Source organism: Tribolium castaneum, chromosome 2 (assembly GCF_031307605.1).
Source record: "Tribolium castaneum strain GA2 chromosome 2, icTriCast1.1, whole genome shotgun sequence".
In the NCBI taxonomy this organism is placed as follows: Eukaryota; Metazoa; Arthropoda; class Insecta; order Coleoptera; family Tenebrionidae; genus Tribolium; species Tribolium castaneum.
Genome location: NC_087395.1, coordinates 15488235 through 15502760, shown reverse-complemented (window position 1 = coordinate 15502760; position 14526 = coordinate 15488235). Strand labels below are relative to the sequence as shown.

The following is a 14526-nucleotide window of genomic DNA, read 5'->3' as shown; positions in this document are numbered from 1 at the left end:
TCTTCAACTGCATTCGTAATATAAGCTAAAACTCAAATTGATAATTCTAAGCGATAATTCTTTACTCACCGTCGCATATTTATCAAAACGCTGGGAATACGGTTAAAGATACAAAAAATATGCATTATACACAGTTGTAGAGAATTAAATTTTCTATAAAAAAGTCCGCGACACCATATTTCTATCTTCTACAGTTTAGATAAAAATCAACTTTCCGTTACTTGTCCACCGGTAAATAAACGAATCGGTCACTTGAGCGTTTTGAACGTCTTTGGGGCCTAAACCATTGACAATAATGTTATGGTGTCGCGGACTTTTTTCAAGAAAATTCAATTCTCTACAAATTACTTCCTAACGTTTTTCTTGTATCTTTAACCGTATTCCCAGCGTCTTGGAAAAAACGGAACAAAGCGCAAATTTTAAATAATTTTTTCCCATGCTTCTTATAAAAATTTTAGTTCTGCATTTTTTCCAAGTAATTAAAATGATTAGGTGTCGGAGACGGTATAACGCTCGAAGCGCCCTCATTTTTACTCTGCCTTACTATTTTTGGGTTCACAAAATTCTGCGCTTCTGTATCCTAACTTATAGTCCTCCGTATAGTCCAGCCAAACGTAAAATTTACCAAATATCTGCTTAATGAACAACTTCATGTCATTAGTTTTCCGACGCCGTCCACACCTCCAGCCCTGTCATAATCCCATCAAAACTATTAACTTTGATTAAAAATTCTGGATGTGTTCGGAATAAATGAAAACTCCATTAGGCTCGCCCCAGTGTCTTTGACCGATAGCACGCATATCCTCGGGTCCAACGACTCTAACCCACCTTGACGGCAGTTAATTTTGAAATTGAAACTAAACGCATTAATTCGCAAATGCTTTGTTTGCAAGCCGTTAATGCTTTCGGTCGAGCACCTAATCCCATTATCAACATCAAAAGATTGAAAAGGTGCCGTCACAAAGACGATTTTTGCGCCTGAACCGAGCTTTGCACTATAACTATGTAATTGGGTTGTAAGAAATTTAGTGCTCGTCAGGTCGTAGCAGCTTGAAACCACAAATATTTTATTCCGGCTCCGGTACACAGCACTGAAAATTAAATATCAGCCCTAAAGCCGGGTCACCTTGTGCCAGCTGCGTATTTATGGATTCCTATTTGGCGCAGATGCTATTCACAATTGCCACAGGAGTTGATGGTGCTTAAAATATTATAAATACGAGCTTTGGCGCTGACGTTGGCCGAAAGCTCAGGTAATTGATGGTCGTGGAGGTAGTTTTGTCATCTAAGCACAATTCCTGGGATATTATTTGGGATTTGCCAAATCCCGGCCGTAAAAGCTTCGACTTGTCATTTTAAGACAAAATTTTTCAACGCGTTGCCGCTGAATTTCACGCGCGAAAGAACGTCGATCGGCACAGATGTTTTACGTCCGAGGATTTGATCAAGCGTTAGAAAAATATGTTGTTGGGGGTTTGGCGTTCTGATTTTAGTTTAATGGACGCGGTTTTTCGCTCGAAAATGTCATCGAAATCTGTTTCGAGTTTTGGATTAAAAAATCAATCGATAACTCCATTATTGCCGGGCTAGAACTAACCGTTGTAAAAACCCAAGCTAAATTCTATTGCAATCATTATTTTTGATAAATGGAATCAAGTTGATGGCCCACGTGAAATTATTTTAAACAAATGAACTGGACTATCGTTATGTAAAAGTAATTACTGGGTTTTGTTGGGAAATACGGCTAATGAATATAAATTATTGCAGTGACAAGGGAAATTTTTAGATGTCCACAGAAGTTTGCTCCAACAAACATTAATTTTTATTACTTATGAAAATACAAGGCTCTTTTTCTTTCCCTTCGTTTTAGAATTTGCAGAAGTGTTGGAAGAATCAAACACTGGGCAAATTAAATTTGTATAAGTGATTAAATAATTGCTAAATATGAAAAAACAACTCCGAAAATTGGAAAATTAATATTTACGATACGACACGAAAGACAAACATAATTAATAAAATAAACATTTTTTTTCTTAATCCAATTATGAGGTGAAAACATAAAAATTAGTTTTTGTACCTATTGTTCGTATACCAAGCGTTTAATTAAATTTGTAGTCAAATTGACCTGAGAATTTTTAAATTAAGTTATCAACATTGTCGTACCTCTAATGTTTAAATTTGCTTGATCTGGGCACTAATTAAAATGTATTAATTAAATAATATTTTTAGTAAATGGTTTCATTTCATATTTCTTTGAATATTTAGACAATAATTTTTAATCACTAAAAATTTTTACACTATTTTTTAGTAACACTGTACAATGTAGTTCCAAATTATCGATGCTACAAGGCAGCAATATTTGTCGAACGGTTTCAAATTTTTGAGTTAAGATATATTTAAATTCCCTTTGGAAATTCCCAACTTTTACGAGTTTACTCAATGAATGCTGAAAAAAAGAACTTATAATTAGATTGGGATGCATGGTCGGAAAAAAAATTTTGACTACAAGGCTTTGTACTAGATAAATAAAAGTCTGTAAAAGTATTTTTTGCCTACAGCATAATATCTCAAAAACTAATAAAATAGTAATAATCAAACAAAAAACAGCGTTTGCTATTAAATTAATTCTTTTATTAAATTCTTAATTTTTTTTCTCTGAGATTTTTTTTAGTTTTTTGCACAAAAAATATTTAAGTATCGTTTATTTTTGAATGATATAAGGAATAATAATGCAGACTAAACTAAAAGTAACGCACACAATAGATGTTTTTGTGATGAGTTATTTTTCAAAAAAATCCTCGAACAGGTTGATTTTTAATTTTTTTAATGACAACTGTCTTTTTTAATTCGTGTTCCAGAAAGTACACATTTTTATCTTTCTAGGTGGTATCTGAGATTAAAAAAAAGCAAAAAAAAATAAAAAAGAAAATAGAAAAAGTCATAAAAGTTATTGGGAAAAATATTTTATAAATTCAAAAAAAGCAAAAAAAAATTAAAAAAATAAAAAAGTTATAAAAGTTATTGGAAGTATTACACAAAGAGCTTTATCTTTCTGTTCTTCCGTTCTGTTTTTTTTTATTTTTTTTGTATTTAGGCGTCATATTAAGCGTTTTCATGTTAATTATAGAAAAAAAATTAAAAAATAATTGCAGCATATAAAATAATAAGTTAAGAACAATAAGATTAAGTCAATTATGTTCAATTGCCAAAATATTTTCTATTTTATTGAATTATATTTTTTTTATTTTTAGTTAATCTTTTTATTATTTTTTAAATTTATGCGAGAAAGATCAAGATGTGTATTACGTGTTTCAAAACTATGAAAACGCCAACGTCGCATTTTCTCGTAAAATCAGCTCTTAAAAAAAACTTCAAAAAAATAATAGCAAATGTAATTTACACTTTCAATGAGAGATCTAATCATTAATAATATTTTAAAATTTTATCTTATTTAAAAAAATAATTCGGTAAAATGCGACGTTGGCGTTTTCTAATTTTGAAACAGCTAATAATTATCGAAAAAATCTGAAAAAAAAAATCATTTGTATAATAAGCATTCATTAGCTAACATTGATATCATTCTGTGTAATTATTAGTTTTTGAGGTAGAGCAAAAATGTAGTACTTTTAGCAGACTCATATCTTGCAATAAAAATGAAAACCAATAAGGTGTCCTTTCAATTATGGTTTTCGTCTATATCTAGAAAACGGTAAATGCGTGTTACGATAATAAAACAAGTAATGAATAACCCATAAAATTTCCTACAAGATGGTGTTTTTTGTTTTCTTGTATCTCAAACGTTTTTGAGATATCTGCTGACAAAAATCACATTTTTGAAAATTTTTTTACACTTATGTAGCTTCAATAACTTGTTATTTTAATGAGAAAGGTTTAGTTTTTTGTACACAAAGTAGGTACAATATAAAACTGTAAAGTAGTCGTATTACATAGCAGAAGCGTTTTTAAACAAATTAAAGAAATTTTCTTAATATGTTTTTTTAAATATCTGATTATTTCAGTTCTTTAATTTCTTTATAACAAAAGTAATGGTAATTCAATAAACAACTGATACCTTTGGAAATAGCATTTATACTTTATAATTTTATAATCCATTTGAATATTACAATTGATACAATCAATTAAACTTTTTTCATGAAAAATTACTAACCTTTAACTCCTTCTTCCCCGCTGTATAAACTTAAATTGAAGCACCAAGGGGCACAGAGGTGTTTTGAAATAGTCCAATAAATACCTATTTCGAAAACTATTTGGGGTATAATAAAATAAGAACCACTAGCTTCTAAATTTGTTTTAATAAATCTGAAATAGAAAATTTTGGTTCCAACCATGAAAAGAAGTAAAGTTCGAAGGAAAATCTCAGTTAATTTGTGACTAAGACAATGGAGTCCCAAACCCGAGACAAAATTGGACCAAATTACGCATTTAGAGGCGTGGTAAATGTGATTAGTTTAATTAGTTTTACTGGGAAAAATCCCGATGAAAATCGGAATTTTGCGCTTGTCCCTTGTGACTGAACCTGCCCGCCTTGGCCTGACCTTCCCCTTGCCAAGTTGTTTTATAAATTAGATTGAGTTCGGCATAAATTACAGTTTGGAACTTTGACACAGTTGCAGAATCAGAAAGGGAAAACTGAGGATCCTTTCACGGGCCAGTCACCTCCCCAGTCAATAGCCGCGTTTAATTATAATTAACCGATTTGTGCGAGCCTCTAATTAATAAATTGTTATACGGAGCGTCAGAAACAGGTTGCTCGGAAACCGATATACACCCCTTGACGTCACACTTATTAATCTAAGACAAGGCGTGAGTACAAGCGCATTTTTCACAAGGTGTGAAATTACAGTATTTTGCGAAAAATAACGACGGTTCGTGGGCGAGGATATAACCTACAATGCATTAATAAAACGCGATGATGACTTCCACTTTCGTGATCAAATTAGGCTAACTTACAGCCGATGAATGGGGTGGTAAATTATTTTTGTCGAGAGGCCAACGGACTACTAAATTGTTTTATTGATTTCTTAATAAACGTGCCTGTAACGGTATCTTGTATTTTAATGTCGGCGGGGACCTTATGACGATTCTTATCGGGGTTTTGCGACGAATTGAAACTGTCGGATATTAAAAGGGAAAATTATTGGATTCATGACCGAGAAGATTTTCTATCAGAAAATTGGGTTGCGCCAAGCTATTAATTATTGTGAGAGATTTGCCGAAGTCTTTGGGGAGCACGGACACATCCTCTTACGGAATGATAAATCGGCTATTTAGATGCACCTAATTTCAGCCTGAATTGTACCAGTCCGTTAAGGATTTTTAATTTCTTCAGTATGTTCATGAAACTTATTTAATTTGATTCATTTTAGAAATCTTCAGATATTAACTGAAAATCTTAGTCGAGATAACTTGAAACCACTACCGAAAATTAAGATAAAATAAATAATACTTAAAGGTTTTTCAAACTTCGCACAAACTTTGCTCATAAAACTTTCAGTTTTCGCTGAAAATTCGGTTACATTATAAGTTCAACCAACTAACTAATTACTTGAAAAAAATGCAGAAATGTTTAGCTTAATAGTTTTTGAGAAAAATGCAAACAAATGCATAAGAAATAATTAACACACTATAAAAATTAGGCGGTTCTTTAACCGCAATTACGTAAAATTTGATTTTTTTACATAAGTTTGCATCACAACAGTTTCACTTTTCGAATAGTTTTGGCTGTTTTAGTTTTTAGTTTTTCGAATTTTTTTGACATACAACTGTTAGCAGTAAACCATTATGTTTATTATCATTAGAAAACTCTTTTGACAATCTATTTTTCTGAAAAAAATCATTGTTCTTCAATGATGTCTAAACTGTTGCATCCTAAAAATAAATCAGTTATATTTTTTTTAGACAATATACTTTGCACATGTTTTTGAGACACACTGTTCAATAACTCTAAAATTATTAGACCTAGCGGAATTAAATTTATTATAGTAGGAACGTTCTTTTAATAATTTGTTTTTTCTAAAAAGATATTGTTCTGACAAAAAATAAAATAGTTATTAATAATAAGAGAGCGAAAACACTCGCATACGCTCGTTGCATAATGACAGCCCTCAAACCTTAAGCGTTTTCCTATGAGTGTTATTCAATTTTTGTTTGTTGAAACATTTAATTTAAACATTTAAATAAAACATTTTTAATTTAATTTAAAACACGTTGCTAAAGAAGCGTGTTTTAAAATAGTGAAAACGTGTTTTAAAATAGTTTTTATAATTTAGGATTAAGATATTAAAAAGAAGGCTTAAAAGTTACCAACAAAAAAAAGAATTGATTATAATTTAAAAACTATGAAGAAGTTAGCAATTTTCTTAACGCCAATCGATTTCCCAGATCCTTCTACATAAACAGACATTAAACTAATTTTATTTTTTTTAATAGTTTTGCCGCAATTGATGTTTGAATGTTAGTGTATGAATATTTTATCATGTTTTTAACTTTATTCATTCAGCAAAACCATAACTCCGGTACTCAATAAGTATTTTCCTATTATTAGCTGTTTCAAAACTATAAAACCGCTGTCGTATTTTACCGAATTATTTTTTTAAATAAAATTGAGAAAATTGTAAAACAGTTATCTCATTGAAAGTTTAAATTACATTAGGTAAGTACTATTTTTTGAAGTGCATCAATAATTTATATCAGCTAGTTTTGAGAGAAAATGCGACAATGGCATTTTTATAATTATGAAATAGCTAGTATTAGGTTTATTTTCGTCGAAAATTTTATAGTTTTATAGTTTTTTTTTCAAAAAAGATACGTTTTTTGATTAATATTTTGCGAGAAAATTTGCGTTTTGCAGCAAAGAATCATCCAAGTAAGCCGTTTTCATCCAAACTGTAACATAATTCATTCGCTTGAGTCAGAACACGGCAAAAATATTCAAAAAAGTGGAATTATTTCAATGTAAACTTTTGTAAAATGATCCATGAATTCGACTGGCTTCGAGAAAATCTCCAAATTCTCAATAGTTTTCAAATTATATATTTTTTAATGTTGTTTTATGTGCAATTTTTTCGAAAACTTATAATCGAAGAACAATGAAAAAAAGTTATCAAAAAACTTTCTAACAATAAATTGTGTTGCGTCTATTTTTCTGAAGTTATTGCCCGATTTATGTCAAAAACATGTTGAAATATTTTCACATCGATTTTTGGCAATTTTTTGCTGAGTATAGTGGCGGTCAGCTCGATTTGCGTGTGCGTCATCAATTTCATTTTTTCATTACCAACACAAAGCTATAAAAAATTATCAAAAACAATGCAAATTTAAACAGCTAAGGGCTATCTAAGGGTGGTATCCTTGAACATTAATTTACATGTGCACTTCGACAACAACCGCAAGTGTCACGAATTTGTCAAACTGACATTGACAGTAAATTATAGACGTCGTTGCATGGTTGTCGAAAGTGTTATCGGTGTTAATCGCAAGTATTTTCTGTTCGTTTATTGTGCTTTGTGATTTGCGTTTCGTTAGGTTTTTGATTCTGCGTTTATTAGTTCTTGTTTTGTGAATCTGTATTTTTTGTAACAACTCATAATTTAAACACTTCGTAACCTCAAAAAATATTTGATAGTTTGTCACCGCTATGCCCCTGCTATGTAAACGTAGTGACAGAAATGTCAGATGACGCACACGCAAATGGAGCTGAGCGCTACCATACGAGACTGTTTTCTAAAAAGTTTTCAAAAACAGCTTATATTATTCGAAATGTGTTTTTCTTTATTATTACAAATATTATTATTAATCTTAATATTATAATTATTACTATTATTATACTATTTTTATTTTATAATTATACTATTATTATTATTTTAGACGCAGTTAAAAACTGATTAACACTGCGATCGGCCCAAAGTTTGGAATAAAATTGTTAATCTTGGACAATGTCTTGCTTAAAAACCTGATAACATTTTAAGAATTTTCTGAAAACGTTTTTTTTTACCGAAAACATCGATTCACAGACAATTCTTTGCTTTGAAACAAAAAAACTCTTATTGGCCAAACGGAGAAAGCCTTATTTTTGCTCAAAACAACAGATTATGCATTAATTTAGATGAAAACAATTTATTTTGGTCAATTTATTGCTTAAAAAAAAAACTGATAACTTTGTTAAAAGTAGCTGAAAACAGCTTACCTTGGCAGGAAACAATTCCTGGCTTAGAAACGAGAAAACTTTTATAGATTACACAAAAAAATTATAACTACGAGTATAATTATATTCTAAATTATTATAACTGTTTCAAAAACTTGGTTTCAGTTCATTACTTACAATTTTTTTTCACAGTTTTGTCTCAATTTCACTGAATGGTACATAAAATAAAAATAAAGCCCGCTTTTCCTTTTACGACCGTTTAATCTCGTTTATTGTGTTAAGTTGATACAAAATTTAACTTAAACCACTAATGGCGTCGTTAATACGTCTTCTGAAGATTTTTTAATTAAATCCGAGCACTTTTCCCGCGCGTTAATATCTTTTTCAGGCGAATATAAAATTTCAGCCTTTTCATTAACCCAATCGGGGGAATTTGCTCCAAGACATTGAACGAATGATTTTTTGCCACGTATGTGTACGGAATATTCAGCACAGAATTTTTCGATTCGTTCGTCTCTTAATCCGAGAGATGTGGGCGCATCATTAGCCACAATTTAGCGGAACGCTTGTCTCGCCTGAATAGAACAGTCGCAAATCAGTATTTTTGACGTTAATTAAATTTGTAAATATGCATAGGTTTGCGAGGAACAATCAGAACGTAATGGCAAAGCATCAGGGTTTTAATTGGGAAATTGTCGCGTTGAATATTCACGAGAAAAATCCGCCGAAACATGATTGTTTATTTGCCATCATCTCGCGGAAGCGAAAATGACACTGATGCTGGGAGGTGACGCTCATTTCCGCCGAATAATAAAAGAAATAATTACCTGAGATTGTTAAATTCTCGAGTAATTTCAAAGTTTGATGACTTGTTATTTTTCGCGACTTGGCCGAACATTTCATTTCCTCGAGCACATGAGAGCCGGGACAGCTTTGATCGCTGCTCCGAGTGCAATTGGTTCAAGCTCAGCTCGGGGTTAACATCTTGCGCGATAATGTCACGCTCTTGTGACATTTTCAGTTTTTTATTATTCAAAAAGCAAACATAGCGAAATGATTTTAATTAAAATGTGCTCTTTTTCTGCTTTATCTTCTTTATAACGTCATTTTTATTTGGACGAGAAATTTACTTACTGAGAGCGTTGCAGATGAGATAAAAAAACGTATTTCCTTTGTTTTACTCTCAAAAACAATAAAAGTCGCTTTTGCAAAGTTCCCCCATATTTACCTACTTTATAAGCCATTCTTGCACTAAGTTAGGGAGTAACATGTGGCGCAATGTCTCTGCAAGCTCTCCGGATTTGAGCTTTTTAAATAATTATCGCAAATTTTCCGCATTACGTCCAAGGTGATTTAGTTCCGTTTGTTTGCCGGCGCGGCCCTTTTTCACAAAGGCAATGACCTGGGTCATGAGTAGGCAGAAAAATTTGGTTTCAAGGCTTCGGCGGCGACTATGTCACGATTTTTTATCCAACACAACGTTATTAATAAACGAGGCAAATATTGCTTTTTCTGAAAAAACTCTCGGGAGAAATAAAAACTATAATATTAACAATTATTTAAATGTTTAAATTAATATTAAAAATTCTTTCAATTTAAAATAAATAAGCTTTGTTGCCATGGGACATGTAATCGGTGCTTTTAATAATAAGCCAACTAAGAAAACATATGGGTTGAATATATTATTATTATGATTAAATATACAGGGTCGCTAAAAAGTATGGATACAGTTAAATATTATAAATACTATTCATCAAAACTTAGTAAAACTTGATGTGTGCTTAAGAGTATACAAATTCTACCGTTTCAGATGTTTATTAAATTTCTATCTCCATTTGTTTCGGATACAAGGCTATCTTGATTTTTTTTAAATAGCAACAAGGGTCAAATTTAATGTTTTTTAGAAGAGCATTTTTTTCTGAGTTCTATGATATAACACAGGCATACCTTAATTTAATCGAACTTAAAAAAGAATTCGAAAATTTTGAAAAATGTAAAATTTTGTTAGCCCTGAAAATGTTGTCTTTATCTGTCGTTAGCTCTTTGCTGTTTAAACGTTGACCCAAAAGTAAGTAAATGTTAAAAATAATTGTTGAAATAATATTTTTAGCTGAAAAAGAACACGGTTTAATTAAAAAATTTAAACACAAAATATATTTTTCTTATACTACAAATGATGTTCAAAATGATTTCCACTAATTTTTTGGCTTTCTGTCCCCATGATAAACCAACATGAGAATTTCTTTACTTAGTTTTACTTAAATGTACCATTATTTAACTAATTATTGCACCCAAGTTTAGTTTTTGGCTAATATACAAGTTACAGATATCGATAATAACAGTATTTTCAAAACTAACTTAGTTTATTATACCCGAAAATTTTTGGATTTTATTTTACGTTTTAATAATGTTTAAATTAATATTAAAAATTTTTTCAATTTAAAATAAATAAGCTTCGTTGCCATGAGACATGTAATCGGTGCTTTTAATAATAAGCCAACTAAGAAAACATATGGGTTGAATATATTATTATTATGATTAAATATACAGGGTCGCTAAAAAGTATGGATACAGTTAAATGTTATAAAAACTATTCATCAAAACTTACTGAAACTTGATGTATGCTTAAGAGTATACAAATTCTACCGTTTCAGATGTTTATTAAATTTCTAACGCCATTTGTTTCGGATACAAGGCTAACTTGATTTTTTTTAAATAGCAACAAGGGTCAAATTTAATATTTTTTAGAAGAGCATTTTTTTCTGAGTTCTATGGTATAACACAGGCATACCTTAATTTAATCGAACTTAAAAAAGAATTCGAAAATTTTGAAAAATGTAAAATTTTGTTAGCCCTGAAAATGTTGTCTTTATCTGTCGTTAGCTCTTTGCTGTTTAAATGTTGACCCAAAAATAAGTAAAAGTTAAAAATAATTGTTGAAATAATATTTTTAACTGAAAAAGAACACGTTTAAAGTAAAAAAATTAAACATAAAATATTTGATTTTTATGCTATAAAAAATGTTCAAAATGATTTCCATAAACTTTTTGGCTTTCTGTCTCCATAATAAACCAACATGAGAATTTTTTTCGCTCACTTTTACTTAAATGTACCATTATTATTATACAAGTTTAATTTTTTTAAGTGACAGATATCGCTAATAACAGTATTTTGAAAGCTAACTTAGTTTTATTATTCCAGAAAATTTTTGAATTTTATTTTTTTTTTACTTTTTAATGAAAATAACGATGGGTATTATGCTAGATCATTGAATTCAGAAAAAAATTCTCTTTTAAAAACGATTAAATTTGACCCTTCGTGCCATTAAAAAAATCAAGCCTTGTATTTTCAAAATAAATGACGATAAAAATTTGAAAATGCTCTCGAATGATAGAATTTGAACACTTAACTGTTTCCCAAATTTTAAGGTTCTCTGTTAAACCGTTCTGAAATATTTAACTGTATCCATACTTAGTATAATATTATAGCCTCTTACTATATTAATAAATAAATAACAATAAAATAAATATGGTAACTATAGACCGATTTCCCAATTCTAGGCAAAATATTTAAAAAAGTATTATTCTTGCAATTTTCGAAATACTTGAAGTCTCATTTCATGTTATCAGAAGCTTAATATGGTTTCAGGAAAAACAGCTCTGATGTAATGGCGAGTAATAAAATGACTTAATTTGTAAAATTTGTTACGGTATAACATTCTGTGATCTTTTGAAAGCGTTTGATTGTGTTAATTTTAATTTATTAAGCAGAAATTATCCAGAATTGGAGTTCTAAATACATCACTATCATTATTAAATTAGTTATTTAATATTGGTGTTCCACAAGGGTCTATTATGGGACCCTTGTTATTTTTATTCTTTATTAACGATCTTACCGCAAGTATACCCCGTAAAACTACGCAGATATATCTTGGGATAACCATATAGACGTAATTAACACTAAATTAGTCAAAAATGTATAATTTTTGAAATTGTCTGTAAACCTGGATATAATAAAAATGTTGTACTTTACTCTGTTTCTGCTTCTCTTAGTAATTTTTATTTGGGCTCATACTAGCCACATCAGGTGAATTTTTTAAATCCAACGTAAAGCCATACGTGCGATAGAGGGATTAAAAGATCGAGACGATGTCAAAAAATCTTTTGAAAAATTAACTAACAGTTCCAGCAATGTATTATGTTTATGCCTTAAAAAAGATATAAGTTCCTATAGAATCCATCATGAAAATCACACGAAAAAATAATAAAATCCTTTTGAATTACACTCGCACCATTACGAGCAGAAATACTTCAAATTATTATGGCCTAACTTATTTTAACATGTTACCCACCAAGATTGCTACACTTCCCGAACCTGTTTTTTCAAAAATTATTAAAGATGAAAAACTTTTAAAGTCCCCATTATATTGTATTAACAATGTCAGTCATATTCATCAGATTTTAATTAGTGTTAGTAAATTGTGTCCATTGTAACGTACAATTTTGTAAATGTAACTTGTAATTTGCATTTATTAGTTTATTTAACTTACTTTATTTCGATGTAATTGATGACTATGCTTGTGAATTGTGTATCACTCTAAGGCAATTAAATCATTTATAATTTTCTTATTTATCTAATTTCATGCTGGGCATTTTCACTTTCATTAAGTCACTCGGATTTTGGTCATTTAGCTGTGTCCACTTTTGAGTGGATTGGGAGCGTTTTAATTTAATCTGAGTGAACGCGTTGTCCCGAAATATTTCGTCTGGAAATCCATCACGAGTGATTGGTGGGTGACTTGTCAATGCCATGGCTTGAATGGGACAAAAACTGGATTGTATACATGATAAAGCATTTCTGGCAATATTCGCGGACAGCCGTCAAAGCTCGACAAGAACTAGTGATTTCTCCGATTGGAAATTGAGTTAGTGTTCGGTATTCTTTCGTTCCGTCTTTCATAAAATCAAATGAAAGGAGGAAAAAGCGCCACTAAATGAAAAGTTGTAGATTTTCCTCTTGTGCGATATTCGGTCGGCGATGTGCTGTAATTTACACCGACGGGACTACATCCGGAAGCGTAATATACTTGCAAAGAGATTGAAACTATTTCAGATAAATGGAAAGTTTGAATTACGTCTTGGATTGGTGCGAACTGCCAAGGATCATGCTTTCCGGCAAACGCCCTTTGTTAAACAATCCATTGTCGGAAGAACTTACGACTTATAACAAACCGTCCAAAAAAGCCAAATGGGCGCGGGGGATCGATACGGAATGCTGAGACGTTCGGTTACATTTTTTAAGGCAGTGCTTTTAATTACACTTTTCTCGCTTTATGCAAAATTGGAGCAGCGTACGCGTAACAAGCTGGAACAAAGTTCAACTTAAACTTACTAAGTAGAGATTAAAAGCACGATCCGCATGAGCATGTGTGCGAAATTTTAAATCGATAAATACAGAGTGTCCCAACTCAGATCCCAATTAATGGGTGATAGTCATAAAAATTAGTAAATACTTAAAAGTATCAGTTCAGCCTATAAAACCTATAAAGTAAATACTTGAATCGATATTCATAAAAACATGCTTATTCTTATACAGGGTGACCCAGGAATGCGTAATCGGTTTTTATTACTTTTTGGTTCTTAAAATCAACAAATTAAAAATATTTTTATTATTATCCGTTCACGATTGTTTTAAATTCTCAGCAGGCGTAGATATATTTTTGTTAGGTTGGCCTCAGGTCCTGTCAGGTACTGTCTTTATGACGTTGTCTTGTCAAAAATTCGCTGTGTTGTCAGTTCTACTGCTTATTAATTTAAAATGTCGAAAATAATTTCTGTTGTGTGTTCAAAAGATGCTTTGAAGGATGCAAAACAGACAGACCCGACTTTTTTACCTAGTGATAATGAGTAGAATAACAATAAAAACGTATTCAATTATTTATTCAAAAAACGAAGCAAACTGACAACAGTCCTTGGTTGTCATCAATTATTCGGAAATAAAATTAACTAGACGCCCTCTGGTGATGACTTTTGAACTATGTCGAAAACAGTAAAGAAATTTTCGTAATGCCACATTTAACTGACATTTAATGAATTGTTCAACAATTTTGCGTGTATAGTGTTAATTACTTACAATAGAAAGAATTACTTTAAAAGTACGTGGTGGTAAATACTAGCGTTGACTTTGGTTCTGTAGTTTTTCGTGGTATAAAGTGTTTATTGTTGGAACTTGAAAGTGGATAAAAAGTGAAAAATATTTAAATTTTGATTACAAAGTGTTATCAAACAGTTGTCTAATTAAAGATTATAAGTAATGGATCACAGCGAACACAAAGTTTGGCTCAAGAAACCAATAAATTAGTG

The 14526-nt window shown here is 30.7% G+C and overlaps 1 protein-coding gene across 1 annotated transcript in view; it reads left to right on the top strand.

The window, feature by feature from the left end:
- LOC100141722 (octopamine receptor 1) overlaps positions 1 to 14526 on the top strand; it is a 149708-nt gene that overhangs the window by 61964 nt on the left and 73218 nt on the right.